At 43.7% G+C, this 23,493-nt stretch overlaps 1 pseudogene; it reads right to left on the bottom strand.

Moving 5' to 3' along the window:
* Window positions 1-23,493, bottom strand: part of LOC123990802 — a 154,818-nt pseudogene that overhangs the window by 84,334 nt on the left and 46,991 nt on the right.

Genomic DNA, 23,493 nt, shown 5'->3' with positions numbered 1-23,493 from the left:
GTTGAACAAACTGAATGCCTTCAACTGAAATGTATCTTCCGCATTTAACCCAAACCCTCTGAATCAGAGGGGTGCGCGGGCTGCATTAATCGACTTCCATGTCTCGGGCGCCTGGGGAACAGTGGGTTAACTACCTTGCTCAAGGGCAGAACAGATTTTTACCTTGTCAGCTCGGGGATTCAATCCAGCAACCTTTCGGTTACTGGCCCAATGCTCTAACCACTAGGCTACCTGCGAAGCGGGTACAGCCTCAATGTTCACAGTAAATGTGCGACGGAAGTTACACAGAATTTTCACAACATTCAGCAGACCAGAAATTTGTTCAGTGCCAAAATCTTGGGGAGGGAACATATACTTTACTGTAGTAAGTGTGGTGATAGTCTAAGGGACCTTGAATGATAAATGTGGTTATTTAACAGCTTTGGCATAGGACTAAAGAGCAACCCTGTGTCTATAGTCTTCAGGTCAGAGAAACATTAGCACACCTTTCATAAACAATTAGAGGGTATCGAATGAGATGCGTTCAACTCACAAGCAATCATTCAGAGCTTGAGGTAGTTCTTCACTTCTAGAATGCTAAAGCCATAGGGAAAAAATAGCTAGAATATCTGCAAAGTTCATTTCAAAAATCTATAATTGAATTAGAACATTCCTTTGGCTCTTGAAAGTGAAGATGTGAAGGTTTCTCACTGTTTTTCCCTCTAGGCAGCCAGGCCAGAGATTTATATAATCTGTTCTATAATTTATTGTTGATGAGCTCACTGAGGCACACAGAAGAGCAGAGAAAACAAAACGGGTGTCAGTTCGACACCAGCCAGAGAAACACAGCACACAAATAGTTAAACTAGCCTCTATCAGAAATCAGCTGTACTGTATCCTGGCCGATAATCACTCTGGACCCCTATGAGACTTTAAACGAGTCAGGCTCGGAGAGGCATTCAAGGCCTAGCTTTAGATTTCACTGCTGTTGTCACCAATTGAAAGAGTCATTGCAAAGGGAAAAGTAGCCTATAGATGCTGCAATTGAAGGAAAAACTGAACGTGCTGGTTCTTGGTCATGTTTCTGTTGGGTTCATATTGCATTCTTCAAATAGAAAAGGTTCTCTTAGGGGCCAACGCCACAACCAGACAGAGTCTTTCTCTTAACGATTCCCTCCACTAAACAGATTCAGACAGGTAGCAGTCAGTCGGATAATAATAAAGAGCTTTTAAATCGACGCATTTTGCATTTATCCTGTCTCAAATTTGAGATAGAAGTCAATAATCACATCAATACTAATCACACAGTGCATGTACTTTTGAATTTCTCTGCTCATTATGAGAAACCAGAAATCCATCAAAGAACTTAATACGCTACAGGATTATGTAGAGTCAAGTCTGTCAGTGTATGAAGTCTGACCGAGTTATGATGCAATATAGAAACATGTCCCTCTATTATCAACTTACTGACTTACTAAAGCAGAGTATGAATAGAACATTTGTGACGACATAAATCCTATTGCAGGTCGATTTTCCATATCATGCAGTTTAGAGTTAACTCTTGGGTTTGGGTTATACTTAGGGGCAGGGATGATACCAATATTGTGATACTCGTTCGTATTGTGGCAAGGAAACAAAACCTACTGAGGAAAAAACAGACCTAATGTTGGAAACAAACTCACCCAGACTCGCATGTATATATTTTCCAAGCTACAGCATGCAATGTTTTACATACAGCAGGTTTCTAAAGGACAAAATAGTTCATTTTTACCAACATAAAAATATTACAATACTGGTATCTGGCTCACAATTGGTCCAGCGTCATCCGGGTTACGGTTTGGCCGTGGTAGGCCGTCATTGTAAATAAGAATTTGTTCTCAACTGACTAGTTAAATAAAGGTTTAATAAACAATTATTATTATTTATTTTTTTAATCGTCCCGGGTCTAGTCATCCTTAGATGGTACATAACGACCAAGTGCTTATGAAAGTCTTACAAATGCTTCACGAATATCTTATCTCGTCCGTGTGCTACTACAATGTAACCAGTTAGCTGCGACAGACGCAGAACGCAGAACAGACACAGAACACTGTCAACATGGGCTTACACTGTGTCTAATTATCATGTGAACCCAGTTCTAAGAAGACTCTAGTTCCTCCTACATGTGAAAGATAAATCCTCAGGTTCAGATGGAGATGTGAATGGAGCCTGGCTGGTGTGGGTGGTGTGTAAGCAGTATCTACGAATTGTGCACGTTATGTGTCTACAGTGATGGTGTCTATGTGAGAAGGGATGTTTTTTTCCCCATTGTGTTGACATTAACAGCAGCAGGATTAAAATGACAGGCCCACAGGACGAGAGATGTCAGGGAGAAGACAGAGAGGGTTCTGGGATTTCTGATAAAGCACATGGTGACCGGCACCGCTTCCACCGAAACCTGTGTGTTGGATGGATTGGTCACACCTCCTCGTCATACACAGCGTCACTGGGTAAACAGCCTCCCATGACGCTGTTCACACACACGGTCACACACGCGCAGTGTCTTCACACACACTCCTGGGGTCTGTCTGCTGTGCTCATCCATCACAAGCCATGGCTGGGCCTTGAGGGTATGGATTCTGCGTCGCTCAGCAGCTGTGGAGACAACAGCAAGACCTCGATACACTGGAGACTGTACTATGAAAACCTTCGTCATCACAGGCGAGAGACTACTGGATCAGTATTTAGAAACTGATGTGTGTTTTTAGTATACGCAATATACATCAACTGTAAGGACAACAAAAGTGACTGTGACAGAAGCTCTTTATTGCATTGGTAAAATGAAACAAGATCATAGAGGCTTTTCCACTGCGTTAAATACCTCTGCTCTACAGCAAGTAGCCTAGTGGGCAGGAGGACCGGGGTCAGGAACTCCAGAAACAAGACCTTCACAAGGTGAATGGGGGAAGGAACTAGGTCAGGGCTTATTGCTTCAGGGGGAACAAAAAGAACAGTGGTTTTTCATAAAGTCTTTAAAGAAGAAAAAAATCCAATGGTGAAATAGTAGGATTGTACTCAAATCGGTCATTGTCACCCCCTGCATCAGGGCTGGCTTTGGTATCGTCTTTAACTGGCCTCCGTGGAATCAGTTCTCTGAGGGGAGCGAGGCACCGAGGGGAGCGAGGCACCGAGGGGAGCGAGGCACCGAGGGGAGCGAGGCACCGAGGGGAGCGAGGCACCGAGGGGAGCGAGGCACCGAGGGGAGCGAGGCACCGAGGGGAGCGAGGCACCGAGGGGAGCGAGGCACCGAGGGGAGCGAGGCACCGAGGGGAGCGAGGCCCGAGGGGAGCGAGGCACCGAGGGGAGCGAGGCACCACGCTGAGAGTCCAAACTTCCTGGATTTACTCAACCGTATTATGGCAGGAAACTCTGTGAATCAGGAAGCCACTGTGGTCTTTGTGCTTATGTCTGACAACCCCCCCCAATACCACACCTCAATCACTGGCTGCATGATACTCACCAGAAACATGTCACAGAGAGAATAAGAGCCTGTCAACCGAGTCCAGTAAGTTTAACTATTAAGCTTCTGGGAGAGTTGACCAATCCAATAAAGAGGGATACTAGACTTCCAACTAAAATACACTTTAAGAGTTTGTAACCAGCCAACTGACATGATAATTATATGCATACTTTAGCTGGAAGTGCAGTGCCTCTTTTTGCCAATCGTCTGACCAGTCCTCCGCTCCTCCATCCCGCTCTCCCCCCATGGGCCTCTCCTGAGGCTGCTACAGTATGTAACAGGATCTACCACCGCAGCAAAAGGCCCTGTCCTCTCCTCTGTGCCTCTGGATCAGAGACGGCCAACTTTGATGGGGGTGGGGCCCACAGAAAAATCTGAACTCATGAGGGGCACAGTGGCTCGCAGGTTTGTGATCAAACATCCATTCCATTTTTGTGGCCCCCCTCTTGATCATTTTTTGTATGTTTAGGAGTTAATTTCATGCAATTATACTAACTTTGCTATGGGGTGGAGAGGAAAATGAGCTGTTTAACAGCTCATTTCCTACAATTTTACACATTTTACTATACGACAGAGAGAAATGTTCGCATTTGTTTATAGGATGTGTGTGTGAGTGACGGTGATTGAAGTAATTTAGCAATATATTATTTTGTGTGCAGACTTGCTAATTGACTGACACAAAAACAAATTTTGAAGTTGCACCTAAGTTGCACCTATTCTCGCAATAGTAAATTGAGACCGACTCAATTACTAAAAAATACACACTGAACAAAAATAAACGCAACGTGTTGGTCCCATGTTTCATGAGCTGAAATAAAAGATCCCAGACATTTTCCATAGGCACAAAAAGCTTATTTCTCTCAATTTTGTGCACAAATTTGTTTACATCCCTGTAAGTCAGCATTTCTCCATTGCCAAGATATTCTATACACCTGACAGGTGTTGTATATCAAGAAGCTGATTAAACAGCATGATCATTACACAGGTGCACCTTCTGTTGTGAACAAGAAAAGGCCACTAAAATGTGCCATTTTGTCACACAACGCCACAGATAGGGTTGAGGGAGCATACAATTAGCATGTTGACTTCAGGAATGTCTACCAGAGCTTTTGCCAGAGAACTGAATGTTCCTTTCTCTACCATAAGCTGCCTCAAACGTCATTTTAGAGAATTTGGCAGTACGTCCAACCGGCCTCACAACCACATACCATGTGTATGGCATCGCGTGGGAGAGCGGTTTACTGTCGTGAACGTAGTGCTCCATGGTGGCTGTGGGGTTATGGTATGGGCAGGCATAAGCTGCGGACAATGAACACAATTGCATTTTATCGATAGCAATTTTAATGCACAGAGACACCGTGAAGGGTTCCTGAGGCCCCTCATGTTTCAGAATAATAATGTAGCAAGGATCTGTACACAATTCATGGAAGCTTAACATTTCCAAGTTATTTCATGGCCTGCATAGTCACCAGATATATCACCAATTGAGCATGTTTGGGATGCTCTGGATCGACGTGTATGACAACGTGTTCCAGTTCCCGCCAATATCCAGCAACTTTGCACAGCCATTAAAGAGAAGTAGGTCAACATTCCACAGGCCACAATCAACAGCCTGATTAATTCTATGCGAAGGGGATGTGTCACGCTGCATGAGGCAAATGGTGGTCACACCAGATACTGACTGGTTCTGATCCACGCACCTACTTTTTATTTTTTTAAAGGTACCAGTGACAAACAGATACATATATCTGTATTCACAGTCATGTGAAATCCATAGATTAGGGTCTCATGAATTTATTTAAATTGACCGATTTCCTTATATGATCTTTGAAATGATGTTGCGTCAGTTGCCCATCCCTGGATGTACACAATGCCTCAGTGGACTACACTAGTACTGCACTCAGCCCTCCACACAAACACTCTTCCTGCATGCCAATGAGGCCCTGGGATCCTATATCAACAAAGGAACAGCACTAGATGGTGTGAAAGTATATCCACTGACGAACACCATTACAGTGAAATCAACTAAATCACAACAGTGATGCACTGAGGGAGTTGCTCCCAGACAGGTAGAGGAAACTTTTAGGACAAATGCAGGATCAAGTCAGACCAAGCTAACCATCTGTTCAGTCCCAACCATGGCAGGATAATAAACCTCAGTTCAGAAACTAAAAACGATTCACTCTTAAAGCTGAAAACAGTCAGAGTTTATCATGGCTTCCTTCAAGTCTATTTCAGGGGATCAATTTTCAGGGGAAAGAGAGAGAGTTGGAGATAGGAGGCTCACGAACCAGTTTGTTTGTAATGAGAATAACGGAGTTTGTCAGTTCCTGCTGACATAACTGAATTGAGGGGTGGGGTGGGGGGGTTCTGCTAAAAACCCAGGAGCCGGTTTCGGGCCGAGGTCATCAGTAGTGTGTACACTAGAAATACAGAGGGCTACAAAACAGACAACAATCAGCTCAGACACTAATCCGCCAATCAGAGCGGTGTAGTCTGGTGCCGTGGAAACGATTCAGCAGCACCTGGTGTTGCGTTTCTCGAAATAGGTCTTCTATTTTTCCTGAGAACAGGCCATCCTCTAATTGTTCACTAAAATGTTCCCTTCATTAAATACAGATGTGTATCACTGGCTGTCTGGTCGATCATATCACATGGAGTAAGACAGTAAGCCAGAGTCAGTGGAGAGGAATGCAGGAGACTTACGTTTCCTCTCTGGCATGGAGCTACATTGTTGCCCCCCTCTGTTGACTCTATAGCTAACCATGGGCTTCACTCTTAGACCAGGGACAAAGACAGATTGATTGATGTTTTTGAGACCTTGGCTCTGCCAGTCCAGACATGGCTGTCATGTGCTAGTGACTGGTGGAGCAGGAAAGCTCTCAGACCTGTTTTCAATTACAGCGCTGGTCATTCCCGAGAGACACTGGGTCCTTCCTGAGAGACACAGAGAGGCAAGATGGCTGCCAGACTGCTTTCCTACTGACACAGGTCAGACGGAATGAAGTATAAAGAAGTCTAGAGTCATCAGATCAGCGCAGTTTCAAGTCACATGTGAAATCCCAGTCCCACTTTAAACTAACCACAACTTTTAAAAGCTTTATATACTGTAGCATTTATATTCATATACAGTAAGCACTACTATGCGTCACACATCTCGGCCTAAGTCCCAGTGAGTCACCTGATGGTCCTGTATTTTGCGTCCCACCACCCGGAAGGCGTTGTTGCCCGTGTGGTGGTATATGTGCACTCTGCTGAAGCCCGTGGAGCCGCCGGCTGGAACCCATTTCTTATTGGCATCGTCATACACCATGACAGCGGCCCGCGCCTGACAGATACTCTGTTCACTGCAGAGAGAAGGAGAAGGAAAGAGAGACACATTAACAAGCAGCAGTACACAGGGGGGACATTGGTGTTTGCCTTAAGCAGAGCAGTAAGAATGACCGACCCCTCCAGATGATCCGAGTTAATCAAGCCTGGCCATCCCAGCGACATTCTTGGTCTCCTGAAAGTCAGGAAGTGATAGTGGCTGGGCGGGAAATGGTATTGGAAAAGTTGTTTATGTAATGACATTGGACATGATTAAAAGGAGAAGAGTCTAAGGGAGTCAAATATCCATAAAGATATATGAGTGAGTGAGTGTGAATACACATGATAGGCAGTCCACCTGCAGAGGGGAAACCATATAGCCTAGGTCTAGTATTTAACAGTCACCCACCAGACTCCTGTCTGTCCACAGTGAGAACTGACAGGTCCATCTCACCACACAGGGCTCTGTTCAAAACGAATGCACTACACACCGAGTGTAAAAAACATTAAGGACACCTGGTATTTCCATGGCAGACAAAGCTATGATCCCTTATGTCACTTGTTAAATCCACCTCAAAATCAGCATAGATGAAGGCTTAAAGAAGGATTTGTAAGCCTTGAAACAATTGAGACATGGATTGTGTATGTGTGCCATTCAGAGTATGAATGGGAAAGACAAAATATTTAAGTGCCTTTGAACGGGGTATGGTAATAGGTGCCAGGCGCACCGGTGTGTGTCAAACATCAACACTGCTGAGTTTCACACGCTCAACAGTTTCCCATGTTTATCAAGAATAGTCCACCACCCAAAGGACATCCAGCCAATTCCACAACTGTGGGAAGCATTGGAGTCAACATGGGGGGGTGCAACAAAAAAATAAGAAGGTGTACTTACACTCACTGTATAGGCTATAGTAATGGTGTCATTTGAGACTTGTCCAATGACAGGGTGATCCCTGACAACTGTTACCGACTAGCGGGACAAAACAAGTAGGCCAAGGCCCTGCCAGGCAGCAGAGTGAATGATTCACCAACGTGCTTCACCCTCCCTCCCACTCCATAGCAACTACTCCAACGGGAGGAGACAGAGGAGCAGAATGTGAGAAGAGGAATAGAGAAAGGAGAGGAGGAAAACAGTAAGAGAATGAGGAGAGAAAGCCAGGGGGACAAGGTACAGGATAGCAGAAGAGAGCCAGGGGACAGTGAGAGGAGAGAGAGAGAGAACCTTCCCACGTGAGTGTCAGCAGGGGAGAAGGCAGTGTTGTTCAACAACAACAAACCATGCAGGGGAAACGCCCGCGTTTTCCACTTTCTTCTTTGAAAGAGGCTTGAAACATCTCTTCTCCACAGCTCTGCTTGATAAATCAGAATCCATTTCATCTGGCGGTTGTTACAAATGCGCAGAATAAAACAGGAAATGCTTACTTACGAGCTCTTTCCCAACAACGTAGAGTTAAAAAGAAAATTCACAAATAAAAAAATTAAGAAATGGTAACGCAAAATAACAAAACTATATACAAGGAGTACCGGTTCCGAGTCAATGTGCAGGGGTACGAGGTAGTTGTGGTAATATGTACATGTAATTAAATAATCAACAGAATAGTAACAGTGTGTGTGAAAGAGTGTGTGTAGCGACAATATGCATGTGTGTGTGTGTGTTGGCGTGTCAGTGTAGTTAGCATGTGTGAGTGCGCGGGTAGAGTCCAGTGAGTGCGCGGGTAGAGTCCAGTGAGTGCGCGGGTAGAGTCCAGTGAGTGCGCGGGTAGAGTCCAGTGAGTGCGCGGGTAGAGTCCAGTGAGTGCGCGGGTAGAGTCCAGTGAGTGCGCGGGTAGAGTCCAGTGAGTGCGCGGGTAGAGTCCAGTGAGTGCGCGGGTAGAGTCCAGTGAGTGCGCATAGAGCCAGTGCAATAATGGAGTCAAAACAAATAGCCATTTGATTAACAGTTCAGCTGTCTTATGGACTGGAGGATGGAGTTGTTTAGGAGCCTTTTGGTCCCAGACTTGGCACTCTGGTACCGTTTTCCGTAAGGCAGCAGAGACAACAGTCTTGGGTGGCTGAACACATTGAAAATGTTTAGGACCTTCCACTGACACTGCCAGATATAGAGGTCCTGGATGTAGAGATGGGCGGTATCCCATATTTTACTATATACCGGTATTGATGCAGGGACAGGTTTGAGTTTTTACTTTACCTTCTATAAGGGCATTTGAATGTTTGGATAGTTAAATGTGACACCCTGTATGTAGTGTCCAATTATATAGTTTACATTGCTACTTGAGTCATCTCTACGCTCCCTTTCTCTCCATGTCACTTTCCACATAGACCTAGCACCGCCCGTCACTCAAGGAGCGGATGTTGTTCCTCGACCACGAGACACTTGCTTTTTTATGGTCAACGCAGCACATGCAGCAATGTTGATGACAACGATGGTGTTTTCACTTCACTTCTTAATATAAATCCACTAGCATTCTATAATTACACTATTAGTTTGTGTTTGTTACATCTGCAAATAGAGAGTTTGTATTTTCTTAGCAAGTTGGGCCTAAATCTTGATAGCAGCTAATGCTAATCGCTAGTTAGCTGGCTTGCTAGATAATACATTTACTGAGTCAGAGAAAACGTAATTAGCTATGATAGCCTGATAATAACAGTGATGGTGTAGACCTGAATCAGCATGTTGTTTATGCAACAGTATCTTCTAAATCAAAGACGAATATGAGAAGCATTAATATTTTCGCTACATGAAGTAGCTAAGAGAAAAGATTCAAATGTAGCCAAAGATTATAATGTCCCCTAGGAAACACTTAACACTTTTGGTTCCTAACCTGTCACAATAACTCCTCCCTGGCATTTTAACTTTATGTCAAACTACACTGTATTCAAAGTACCCACTATTATATTCTATAGAATAATCATTATATTTCCATGATTCCAACAGGTCACCCAAGTGTTTTGCTTGAAATCTCAATTTCAATATTTGGTTAAACATAAGGCCTACATTGTTTGCCCATATCATGCTGCCCTGCGTGGCAGTGTCAAAATGACCTCAAATGAGTGCAGGATATGTAGAAATGTAAGAAAATGCTGAATTTTGGGGGCTATCCTCTGTAGCGCCTTGCGGTCAGATGCCGAGCAGTTGCCACACCAAGGAGTGATGCAGCCAGTCAAGATGTTCTCAATGGCGCAGCTGTAGAACTTTGAGGATCTGAGGGCCCATGCCAAATCTTTTCAGCCTTCTGAGGGGGAAGAGGTGTTGTCGTGGCCTTTAAACGACTCAGGAAACCAACGGGTGGAACAATGATTATTGATCTCTAGTCAGACCGGAGCTGGCCGAGAGACCGAGAGCAATTCCACAAAAGCCTCAAAGGGAGAAAACAAGATAAGAACAGAACTGCAAGGCTGGCTAAACACTGACAGGCCCAAGGTCCGACTTGATGTGGGAAGTGGAAGCTTTGGAAGGGAGGAACAGGGGAGGGCCTCTTACTCAGCAGTACCGTCCTCATCTCACTCTACCCACGCCTCACTCTCAGCACCCATCAGCATACAGAACTAAAAATAAACTAAGCCCAGCCAAACAGACAGAGCCATGAAGGTCACCAGCCTCTCTCTACAAAGGAAAACAACCAATAAGCAACCTCATGCTCACAGACAAGCCTCACTCCATCTTTGATATGATGACCCATGAGAACAGGGTAGGCACTGTTCAGCCATAATAACCGCTATGCTTACTGGCTGTACATTAGAAGGTAATTGGAACATCAAATTGCTTTGTCAATATCACAGTACGAGCCTATTTTTAAGGTACCCTTAAAAAAATTAAAAATAAAATTAAAAATTGGAACAGTATTGTGGCGTAGCTGGAAGGTGATCTATCCTCTTTCAGAGAAAATAATCATTCCATTTTTGCGTTCTATTAGCTACTGTGACCATCTTTAGAACTGAATTGCTTTAGCCGGGCAGAGACAGTTCTATATCTGCCTGCCTGCTGTAGCCTGTCTGTAGTGACAGTTCTATATCTGCCTGCCTGCTATAGCCTGCCTGTAGTGACAGTTCTATATCTGCCTGCCTGCTATAGCCTGTCTGTAGTGACAGTTCTATATCTGCCTGCCTGCTATAGCCTGCCTGTAGTGACAGTTCTATATCTGCCTGCCTGCTATAGCCTGTCTGTAGTGACAGTTCTATATCTGCCTGCCTGCTATAGCCTGTCTGTAGTGACAGTTCTATATCTGCCTGCCTGCTATAGCCTGTCGGTAGTGACAGTTCTATATCTGCCTGCCTGCTATAGCCTGTCTGTAGTGACAGTTCTATATCTGCCTGCCTGCTATAGCCTGTCTGTAGTGACAGTTCTATATCTGCCTGCCTGCCATAGCCTGTCGGTAGTGACAGTTCTATATCTGCCTGCCTGCTATAGTCTGTAGTGAAAGAGTGCTAATAACCTGCCAAGAGAGACTTGAACCCACGAATCCCAGTAGACACAGTAAGCTTCCTAGTCTTAACACACACACCTCCACTAGACAGTCCTGTTCCCAGTGTAAACACACACACGACAGCAATAAACCCCACAGTCCTCGGCAGAAACTAAACACTGCATAACACAGAATGGAAGTATTGTGCAACAGTCAATCCTACTGCTTAGATAAAGAGAACGCGGAATAGGAAAGGATGTGGTCAACAACAGTTATATGTGGACCCTGAACTAGGGCATAATATCCAATGCTAATGAATGGAGAAGAACAATGGAAATGGAGTGAGCTGTACATTTATTCAGACTACTGCTGTACTCCGTATTCAAATGCATTCCATAACGAAGCTCCTAGTTTCACATTCCCACTGGTTTCCTTGTATCAGACGAGTCATGAAGGAGACGAGTCATGAAGTACAGTATGGTGCTCTAGTCTAAACCACCAGAGAGAATCTTAAACATAACGCAGGCCTTTGGTAGCTGATCCGCCACCACTTTCCAACCACAGGCAACTGGAACCCAGAGGAATCCAACCCCAGACTAAGTGTCCAGGGCAGGGGAACATGTGTTAGTGGAGCCACACACCCCTCTCAGTGGGATTGAGGTAGCAACGTGGCATTGGTGGTGGCAGGGCTGCCCTTCCCCATAAACATCAGCGAGGGCGTTCATTACCCCTTCCCTTTATTAAAATCTGCACAGTCATCTAAGCAATGGTATTGGCTGACCACCAAACACATAACGGTTGAGTAATGTGTGTGTGTGTGTACCACAGATTACTGTTGTCATAACACAGACACTGACCCAGAAAGGCTCTTCGCATCACTGAAGCTAAGGGCAATCAGAAGAATTGACAAAGCGAAACAATGAAGGTACTGCAAGGAGCTAGCTTCCCAGTGAAGTTTGTTGTGGAGCCCTGCCTAATAGATGTGTAGTGAGGAGTGTATGAAAACAAAGCTAAGGACACTGGCTTCTCTCTCGTTGCAGATTGTAGTATTTCAAGTCTGGCCTTAATGCTTTGTTAAGTAGACCCAGACAGACACACACCCTCTCATTATAGTCCTGATTCCATTCAGTCTCCTTATCTCCCCATTAGGCCCTCTCAGTACACCTACACAGCTGACTCTGCATGGGCTCTGTTCAGCCTCTCTGAAGGACAGGGTAGAGTACTCCTCTGAGTATCACCACCCCCTTAGAGACATATCAGAATGGGTCATATAGCATGAACTCTATAGTAAACACACACACACACACACACTACACACAAAGCTGTACCGTTTGAGCTAGGTGGAATTGGAACACGAATAGGGGAGCGTTTTCCTTCTTTCTCTTCATTAATGTTAATGTCTCTATACCAAAATATAACATCAAAGGGCCTGGATGTGAGAGATGAGGGAGAGCAAGCTAGCGGTGGTGACGTCAGAAAAGCACTCCAGGGACTAGCTAGACCTGCCTGCTTACGCAATACAGCGCCTGCCTTCTATATCCCTACCAACGAATACATGGCAACATATTACCGCTCTGTTTCTTACTGCTAAGAACAGGAATTAAAATTCTTTTGGAAGGAACACTCCATTATTTAGGTGTGTAAACGGGTCCAAATCATTATTTTCATCAACACAGTCGAATGAACAGACCCCATGTGGAGGTTTGTTTGACTGTCCAAGTCTTACAAATAAACTGCCGAACAGTTTCTCTGGATATCCTTCAGACTTCTCAGTCAATCAGTCAGTCTTCCCTGGGGAAGACCGACGGCACTTCCTCTGCCCCCTGTAGGCGCTACACCACAGGGGGGCCTCTGTCGATGGTTGTGTGGTTTCTGATTGTCCACATTGCCACAGAGAGAGCAGCGCAACCCTGAGCCTTAAATGGTGTGCTCGCATGCAGTGGTTAGGGCTAAACAAACAGGAATGTTGGCCTAGGAATCAGTCCGCAGTTTTAATGCCATGTTTGCTTTAACAAGCGGCTGAACTATGCTCTATACTCCAAACTAAATCCGAGGACGAACCCTGTAAATCTAAACAAAACAAAAGTATGACAAAAGAAACAAAGGACAATGTTTTTTTCCCCACAACTCATGTTCTGAGCCTCTGTGTAGATCCAGATAGAAGTTGTTTGTTTTGGACTTAGCTCTGAATTTCCATGGCCAGCATTGTCTGCTCTGTGTGGCTGGATGAGAGGGCCAGGGAAGAGGGCAGGGTTGAGGGATGGGTTGCTGTTCATGGAGCAGTGAAGGGAGACAGGCAACCACAACTGCAGCATCCAATGGACACGCAACACTGGGGCAGATTTACTGCCCAATGTAGACAGAGCTAAAGGGGGAAGAGGCATCCAGGTATGGACACAGGAAGGCTGTACAACTCCATTAGCCGCTATCTAGAACCAGTCAGTTTAAGCAGTCAAAATACCACGCTAAGGGAAATGTGCAGGGAATGAGAAGGATATAGTAGTACTAAAACCATGTCTAATTGTTTGTTTGAAAATGGAAAACAAAAAAACATGAGTTTTAGAATGAATAGAATGTCAGACACTGTGACAGAAACCACCTCCAATGAAGGTGTCTGCTAAATTACTGATATGTAAATGTAACGAGGGCTCACTTACCTGGAGAGTCTAATGAAAATATAAATATGGATCTCTCCACAGTCAACCAAAGCAATATGGATCTCTCCACAGTCAACCAAAGCCATATAGATCTCTCCACAGTCAACCAAAGCAATATAGATCTCTCCACAGTCAACCAAAGCAATATAGATCTCTCCACAGTCAACCAAAGCAATATGGATCTCTCTCCAGTCAACCAAAGCAATATAGATCTCTCCACAGTCAACCAAAGCAATTTGGATCTCTCCACAGTCAACCAAAGCAATATGAATCTCTCCACAGTCAACCAAAGCAATATGAATCTCTCCATAGTCAACCAAAGCAATATGGATCTCTCCACAGTCAACCAAAGCAATATGAATCTCTCCATAGTCAGCCAAAGCAATATGGATTTGTCAGTTCAGCATTCTGCCTGACGTGATTACACGTAACCACGTGTCAGTGAGGGTTAACAAAGTAATTCTTCCAGTCCATCTGGAAGGCATTAGGGGAGGGGATGGATGGGAGGTCCACAGGCAGTGGTATATAAAGTGTGTTGAGGGATTGGTGTGGGTCAAGGTTATGGTTCAAGACTTCAACTGGACCCAGAGTGAAGACTCCTAAGGGACACACCCCACTGGGGCTAGCCGAGAACCCTTTGATCCACCATTGGCTGACACACACACACACACACACACACACAGCTGGATAGTGCAGCAGCACACTTCCCCACATGGGCCTCCCGTGCATCAGAGTGAACATACCAGTACTAGCCTCCACTGCCTGAAACCCAGAACCTGGCCCCTACCCAGGTGGCTACTGGCTTGTAGTGTCCCTCACACAATGAATGAGGAGGAGCAGAGTCTCAGGGCTAACCTAGCCTGAGACCAGAGAACTGCTGGCTAGAGATGGGATGCAACAGTACCCTTAACTCAACATGTGACCAGAGTGGACTGCTCTGTTCCTAGAATGCTTCCTTCAGAGCACAAAACGTGATATGCTTTCATTTGCTCAGCAAACAGCTCAGAGAGGTAGTTTAAACACTCCTACGTTTTAACACTTTCTCCACAGCTCCAGAGTGCTACAGACATATAGCAGACAGAAATAATACTGTGGATTCCTCTCAGCTATGGTAGAAGAGCAGAAGGGGAGGCGTGAGAAATGTCACTGCTGTAAAATCACTGATGGTGGTGCCAGAAGCCTGCTGTTGTTCAGACTGTTAGAGGCCCAGTGTAGATAGAGGTGTTGGACTGTGACCACCAGACCCCTGCTGAGAAATGAATGGAGGTCCAGTATCAAGGCTAACGCTAGCAGGCTAACGCTAGTATGCTAATCACTGAAAGACCTCAACCTCCCACTCCTCTTCAGCTTGTATTCCATTTTTAAAAAGACACCCGACTGATTACAGGAGGTAAGATCTTAATTTGATCACCCTGTTGCACAAGAACGTGTAGTGTATTTGAGACTTGATTTTTCCTTACGATAAATGTATCTATCAACCCCTACAAAAATGTCCATTAATTATAATCCACATCCCCTGTTGCTGCAGGATCATTTTCCTACTCTAGCAAACCGGCTCAAATTAAGATCTTACATTTGTATGTCATCAATAAGGAATTCATATGACTCATAGATGGTTTGGTGATAGTCTGGACCATCTGTATAGCTTTGGCGAACATGTCTGGCCTGACAACAATAGTCAGAGGCAGATCGTTATAAGAGTTGGCTAGATAACACAGCCCTCTGTAGCCAGGATCGTTTCCAGCAGAAGCATTGTAACACTTTGTGGTCATATTACCCTTGAATGCACTTTAAATCCCAGTGTAAGAATGAAATACCATGAACATACTACATTTTTCTGAACAGACTAAATCATGTAATAGAGATGGAAAGAGAAAGCCTTGATTGTCAGGAGTAGTGCTACATGAACACTGAACAGTACAGTCAGTCATTTCCAAGTTCAAGCTGTTGTACTGATGTCCCTAAAAAGACAAGGTGTGTGTGTGTCGCTCTCAACCCCCTCCACAGCATGTCACAGTGCAGAAGGAACATTCTCAGTGGAAAGAGTGCCGAAAATGGATTCCTTTTCATTCCCATGAAATCTCCCTCAGACCTTTCACACCTTGTGAAACTAGTAATATGCAAGACTGGTTGAAGGGGGGCATGTTGTGGAAATGTGCAGTGAGCCCCCTCCCTCACTAGACACAATCCTTCATTGGCGCTTCACAAATTTTCTCCAAACTACAGCCATCGCCTTAGCAACAATGTAGGTGGGTGGGTTTTGATTTGGATCCCTGACTGCTTCCGCATAGCTGGGAAAGAGCGAGACACCCAGACTAAACCATTCATCGCTCTCACTATTTCACAGTCACACACAGGCTTGGAGAGCATCAGATACGAGGGATTGACCTATTGCCGTGTGTGTGTGTGTGTGTGTGTGTGTGTGTGTGTGTGTGTGTGTGTGTGTGTGTGTGTGTGTGTGTGTGTGTGTGTGTGTGTGTGTGTGTGTGTGTGTGTGTGTGTGTGTGTGTGTGTGTGTGTGTGTGTGTGTGTGTGTGTGTGTGTGTGTGTGTCCACGGGTGGGGAGGGAGTGAGAATGTAAGATCACAACTGTTGTACTCTGTCATTACATCCTGCAGTCTGATTATCCTCCTTTTCTCACACACACCAGCAGCTGTTTTCCTGGTCCTGCCATACGTACCGCCAACACATCAACAGCCTACTTCTTACCTCCACTCTGACGCCAGCCATACAGAGGGAGCCCCCTCCTCACCACCAATCAAACAAACATAGTATAGCACAGAGGGACCAGACCAACAGCTTAAAAATACACACCACTCACTGCCATGAGTCATGCATAACATAAGCAGATTTGGTGGGATAGACAGCGAGAGCAGGGATAGGGAGAGAGAGAGAGAGCGAGCGAGAGAGACAATGTTCATTCATGCTGCTTGATAGGCAGGACAATGTGAGGCATCACTGTAAAAACATTCAGGCGGGCCAGCTGCTGAGGTGACATCTCTGAGCTGGCTGAGGCTAAACTATATGGGCTGTATTTACGAGGCAGGGGAGGCCTGCCCTCAGCCGCTGGCACACAGACTGGAACACTCTAAAATGGGACAGTTGGGAGGAGACTGACTGACCATTAATACCTTCATTTTATCTAACCTTTATTTAACCAGGAAGGGCTCATTGAGATTAAAATTTATTTTTCAAGAGCGCCCTGGCCAAGATAGGCAGCACCAAGTCATTACAAAAAATTACACAGACAACATGAAAAACTACAAGTAATCTAGTAAAAACCATTGTATTCACAAGAGTATAACAAAATTTAAAAAACAGCAAATTAAAAACATTGACAGGTCAGGGAATCAGCCTCAAAATCCTTCATCAGTGATTTAAAAACACTCATCGGGACAAGTTATTCCACTTTTAAAGTATTTTGTAAGGTGTCCAAGATGATGGCGCAGAGTACATAAAAGCCCTTTTACCAAATTCCGTTTGGACATTTGGAACAGTTCACAAGATAAAGTCCAGCGAATGAAGAGTACCCACCACATTTCTGAACAATATAAATGCCCAAATAAAGGTAGTAAACCCAAAATGGCTTTGTAAACAAAAGTATATCAGTGACTGAGCCTACGAGTGACTCGAGAAGGCCAGCCAACCCTGATATACAAAGTGCAGTGGTGCGTAAGGGTTTTGTTGTTTAAAATACATCTCAAAGTGCCATGGTAAAGAGTGTCCATTGATCTCAAACACTGAGCGGAAGCATTCATATATAAAATATCCCCATAGTCTAGTAAAGGCATAAATGTAGCTGATACGAGCCTCCTTCTGGCTTCAAAAGAAAAACAGGCCCAATTTCAGCTCCAATTTTTTTGTAAGTTGTTGAATATGCAATTTAAAAGAGGCAGTCATCAATTAAAATTCCAAGATATTTATGAGGTTACAACCTCAATCTCCTTGCCCTGACAGATAATAGGTGAAAGGTTCAGAGGTCTATTTCTTGCATTAGAAAACACCATTAGTTTAGTTTCGTCAGTATTGAGGATAAGCTTAAATTGACCCACGGTATGTTGAACAGTATAAATAGCAGTTTGCATGTTCTGGAAAGCTTTTGTAAGAGATGAGGCACAACCGTAAATAACAGTATCATCAGCATAAAAATGAAGTTGTGCATTTTGGACATTTGTCTAAATCATTTATATAAATAGTGAATAAGAGAGGACCTAGTACAGAGCCTTGGGGCACACCATTCAAGACAGACAATTTAACAGACTTAAGCCCATCAAATTGAGTTCACTGAGTTCTATCAGACAGATAGTTAGCAAACAATGGAACTGCATGCTCCGAAAGACCTACACTCGACAATCTCTGCCTTAGTATAGCATGATCAACTGTATCAAAAGCTTTAGAGAGATCAATAAAAAGTGAGACAGTGCTGTTTTTTGTCAATGGCTTTAGTGATATCATTTAAAACCTTCATGGCTGCTGTAATTGTGCTATGCTTCTTCCTGGAGCTCGATTGGTACATTGCTAAAATATAGTTAGTAAATAAAAACTCCTTTAGCTGTTCACTTACAAGGATTTCAAGTATTTTCACCAGGGGTGACAGCTTTGAGATTGGCCTATAATTATTTAAAAAGAGTTGGATCTCCCCCCTTTAAAAGCAGTAGGACAAATGTTGATTTCCAGATCTTTGGAATTTAATTACATTCCAGGGTTAGATTGAACAGAGATGTAAGTGGTTCACCTATGAAATCAACTGCCAAATTTAAAAAGCAGGGATCCAAAAGATCAGGACCTGCAGGCTTTCTCTGATCTAAGGATTTCAGGGCTTTGTGTGCCAACTGCACTGAGAATGGCAAAAAGCAAAACCAACAAGTTTGACCAGCTCTCACTGGTTCATCCGCACAGGGTTGTACAGAGACATAGGAAACTGAATCAAACAGCCTACAAGATGATACAAAGTGCTCATTGAAACAATTCAGCATTTCAGTTGTGTCATATATAGCAACAGAGTACTTCAAAACACATGACGGTAATTACTGTTACCAGACATAGACTTAATAGCCTTCCAAACTTTAGGGTCATTTAGGTTATCAGTGGTAACAGACATAAAATATTCTGACTTGGCCTTCCTGAGAAGAAAAGAACACTAGTTTCGTAACTGCCTAAAAATAAGCCAATCAGCATCAGAACATGATGATTTTCTTGCTTTAGCCCAGGCTAGATTACGGTCGTGAATAATACAAGACAGCTCAGAAGAAAACCATGGATTCACCCGCCCTTTAACCCTGAACCTGCGGAATGAGGCATGTTTGTTTACTATTTGGGAAAAACCATCATGAAAGAATTTCCAGGCAGTTTCCACATCAGGGATAAACACAATCTTGCTCGAGTCAAAATAAAACAAATCATGAAAGAAAGCCTGCTCATTAAAACACTTCAAACTTCTCTTAGGAATAAAATGTGGGTTTGTCTTTGGAACCTTAGAATTTCTAACAGCAACGACTGCACAATGGTCACTTAAATCATTACAAAAAACACCAACCGCAGAATATTTATGTGGAACATTTGTCAATATCAAATCAATCAGGGTAGATTTATCTGGGCATTTAAGATTTGGGCAAGTGGGTGAGTTAATCAACTGGGTAAGATTCATAGAATTACAATGATGACTTTGTGAGCTGTTCACACTGAGGCAATCACAAAGCACAATTCAAATCTGAAAAATAGCTCAACTGGAAAACAGGAGGCCTTCACTTGCTTTCAAGAGATAAGTAGAAATTGGGCACAACTTTATTACCTTCTGTGAAGCCACATTCTGAAAGTGTGATATTTTCAGTACATGTGATGCAATCTTGCGGTCAGATGACAAGTGTCAGTACCAGCTCTCGTTCATCGGAGCAAGCGTGTTAACTGGTACATTCATGATCAACACGTTCAACACAGAGCCACACAGGACTCAAGAGACATGGAGTAAGGTCAAAGTAAGCTAGTCAATCATTCTAAAAATGTACCTTTCCAGGGAAAAACCTTTCTTAATATTGTACTGTAGTAGCAGTTGTGAAGATCACAGACCATCCCTGTGGACTCAATTCCACCCTAATGAAGTCATTACCCATAGGACACAGAGGACCCATGGGACCACTAGATTACTGGGTCCTTCACTGGTGTGAGCAACACACCAGCCTCTGATTGGCTGTAATTGGGCTGACCTTTGACAGTACTATGGTAACCAGCTCCAGAAAGAACCCTTGGGGAGTGGCAGAATAAACCTTGTGCAGGTCTGTTCAAACACGACTTTAACACCAGTTTGCCGACGACACTGAAGTGGTAGGCCTCATCACCGACGACAATGAGACAGCCTATAGGGAGGAGGTCAGTGTGGCGCCAGGACAACAACCTCCCCCTCAACGTCAGCAAGATTTTAAAAAAGTGGCGATTGTGGATTACCGGATTAGGAGGGCAGAGCGCGCCCCATTCACATTGGAGGAAAGCCCTAAAAATTAGTCTCGAGTCTTCTTGGGTATGACCCTACAAACTTGGCACACTTGAAATTCTTCTCTGCAGATCCTCTCAAGCTCTGTCAGGTTTGATGGGGATCGCCGCTGCACCGCTATTTTCAGGTCTCTCCAGAGATGTTCAAGTCCAGGCTCTGGCTGGGCCACTCAAGGACATTGAGACTTGTCCCGAAACCACTCCTGCACTGACAACTGTGGGACCTTATATAGACAGGTGTGTGCCTTTCCAAATCATGTCCAATCAAATCGAATTGACCACAGGTGGAGTCCAATTAAGTTGTAGAAACATCAAGTATGATCAATGGAAACAGGATGCACCTGAGCTCAATTTCAACTCAAATGGCAAAGGGTCTGAATAATTATGTAAATATGTATATATAACTGGTTTCTCTTTTTCCATTATGGGTTATCGTGTGTAGATTGATGAGCATTTTTTTCATCCATTTTAGAATAAGGCTGTAATGTAACAAAAAATGTGGAAAATGTCAAGGAGGATGAATACTTTCCGAATGCATTGTGTGCGCACACACACACACACACACACACACACACACACACACACACACACACACACACACACACACACACACACCTCAGTGAACTAATCCATTGAGGACTAAAAGTAAATTCATGCTTGATCCGAAAAAGGATGTGGAGGGTGTGACAATTGTGGGGCCTGCAGATGTCGACCGATTAAATCGGAATGGCCGATTTCAAGTTTTCATAACAATCGGAAATCAGTATTTTTGGACACCGATTTTGCCAATGTTTTTTATTTACACCTTTATTGAACTAGGCAAGTCAGTTGAGAACACATTCTTATTTTCAATGACGGCTTAAGAACGGTGGGTTAACCGCCTAGTTCAGCGGCAGAACAGAATTTCACCTCGTCAGCTCGGGGGATCCAATCTTGCAACCTTAGTGAACTAGTCCAACGCAATAACGACCTGCCTCTCTCTCGTTGCACTCCGCAAGGAGACTGCCCGTTACGCGAATGCAGTATCTTATAAAAAACAAATCAATCATAATCACTAGTTAACTACACATGGTTGATGATATTTCTAGATATTATTTAGCGTGTCCTGCGTTGCATATAATATGACTGAGCATACAAGTATCTAACTGAGCGGAGGTAGGCATAAGCAGGCTCGTAAACATCCATTCAAACAGCACTTTCATGTGTTTTGCCAGCAGCTCTTCGTTGTGCGTCAAGCATTGCACTGTTTATGACTTCAAGCCTATCAACTCCCAAGAGGCTGGTGTAACCGTAGTGAAATGGCTAGCTAGTTAGCGCGCGATAAGCGCGCGTTAATAGCGTTTCAAACGTCACTCGCTCTGAGCCTTCTCGTAGTTGTTCTCCTTGCTCTGCATGGGTAACGCTGCTTCTAGGGTGGCCGTTGTCGATGTGTTCCCGGTTCGAGCCCAGGGAGGAGCGAGGAGAGGGACGGAAGCTATACTGTTACACTGGCAATACTAAAGTGCCTATAAGAACAAAGGTTAATGAAATACAAATGGTAGAGGGAAATAGTCCTATAATAGCTACAGCCTAAAACTTCTTACCTGGGAATATTGAAGACTCATGTTAAAAGGAACCACCAGCTTTCATATGTTGTCATGTTCTGAGCAAGGAACTGAAACGTTAGCTTTCTTACATAGCACATATTGCACTTTTACTTTCTTCTCCAACACTTTGTTTTTGCATTATTTAAACCAGAATTAACGTTTCATTATTTACTTGAGGCTAAATTGATTTATTGATGTATTATATTAGGTTAAAATAAGTGTTCATTCAGTATTGTTGTAATTGTCATTATTACAAATAAATAAACATGCATTTTTTTATTTATTTCAAAATTGGTCGATTAAATCGGTATCGGCTTTTTTTGGTCCTCCAATAAATCGGCATCGAAAAATCATAATCGGTCGACCTCTACTCAGTACTGCATCGCCATGCGCCTCCCAAATTCTGTAACATCGTGGAGGGCTCCATTGACATGATAGGTTGACGGTAGGTGGGGCAGTATATCATGTATAAACACAAACTCACTTCATTGACAACAGCTTTTCACTGCGCCGCCCTAAATTCTGCTGAGGCCATATTACCATAAATGCAGCATGGCCAATGCAGACATTGGCTTGACCATGCGCCCAGGTGCACAAAACACTTCTCTGTCCAGAATTCGCTCTCCCACCAATTTGTGCACATTCATTGTTTCATAACTTTGTGTGAATTGTTTGCGTTTGATTGTTAGTGTAAATCAATTCCTCCATTACATTCTGTACATCACCAGAAGTACATGTACCATTCATTCCTATAATTTGTAATATACAACGTTTGTTACTTTGGTTATGGTAAGGTAGCCTAGCGGTTAGACCGTTGGACTTGTAACCTAAAGGTTGCAAGATCGAATCCCCAAGTTGACAAGGTAGAAATCTGTCATTCTGTCCTTGAACAGGCAGTTAACCCACTGTTCCTAGGCAGTCATTGAAAATAAGAATTTGTTCTTAACTGACTTGCCTAGTTAAATAAAGGTAAAATAAAAATAAAATGTTTTTTTAATGCATTCAATATTATTTTTCCAGTCTTTTGAGCATTTTACAGTCTACACTTGTGAGAAATAAGTTTAGTTTTATTTAAATCCATTTATGGAGTTGTTAACGGAGTCTGTTTGGGGCACTCCTGTCCATGTTGAGTAACAACGTGCTGCATGCATAGAAGTAGGCCTTTAGGCTACCTGGCCTGAACACTAATAGTATTTCTGATTGTCTTAAAGCACCACCACTCATGACCGACCTGTGGATCTTCTCAAAGTAATGTTTCCTTCACCTCAAAACAGCAAGCAAACAATGTCTGTTTTAACATCCATTGAGAATGACAATAGTACCTCAAATGTACTTCAAATCTTTCCAACTCTCTCCCTTTCGATAACCACTCAGTGTGAAAGGGAAAAAATGTCATGCTCTGATCCAGTGGAAACATCAAATCGACCTACTTGATTACTCATTTTGGGTGCTGGTGTCACGCCTTGGTCATTGTATTTTTGTTATATGTTTGGTCAGGCCAGGGTGTGACATGGGTTTATGTGTTTGGTTCGTATTTGGGTTTTATTAGCATTGGGATTGTGTATGATTAG

The sequence above is a fragment of the Oncorhynchus gorbuscha genome, linkage group LG12, assembly GCF_021184085.1.
Source record: "Oncorhynchus gorbuscha isolate QuinsamMale2020 ecotype Even-year linkage group LG12, OgorEven_v1.0, whole genome shotgun sequence".
Classification (NCBI taxonomy): domain Eukaryota; kingdom Metazoa; phylum Chordata; class Actinopteri; order Salmoniformes; family Salmonidae; genus Oncorhynchus; species Oncorhynchus gorbuscha.
The sequence above is the reverse complement of the archived record's forward strand: the minus strand, read 5'-3'. Positions and strand labels throughout refer to the sequence as shown.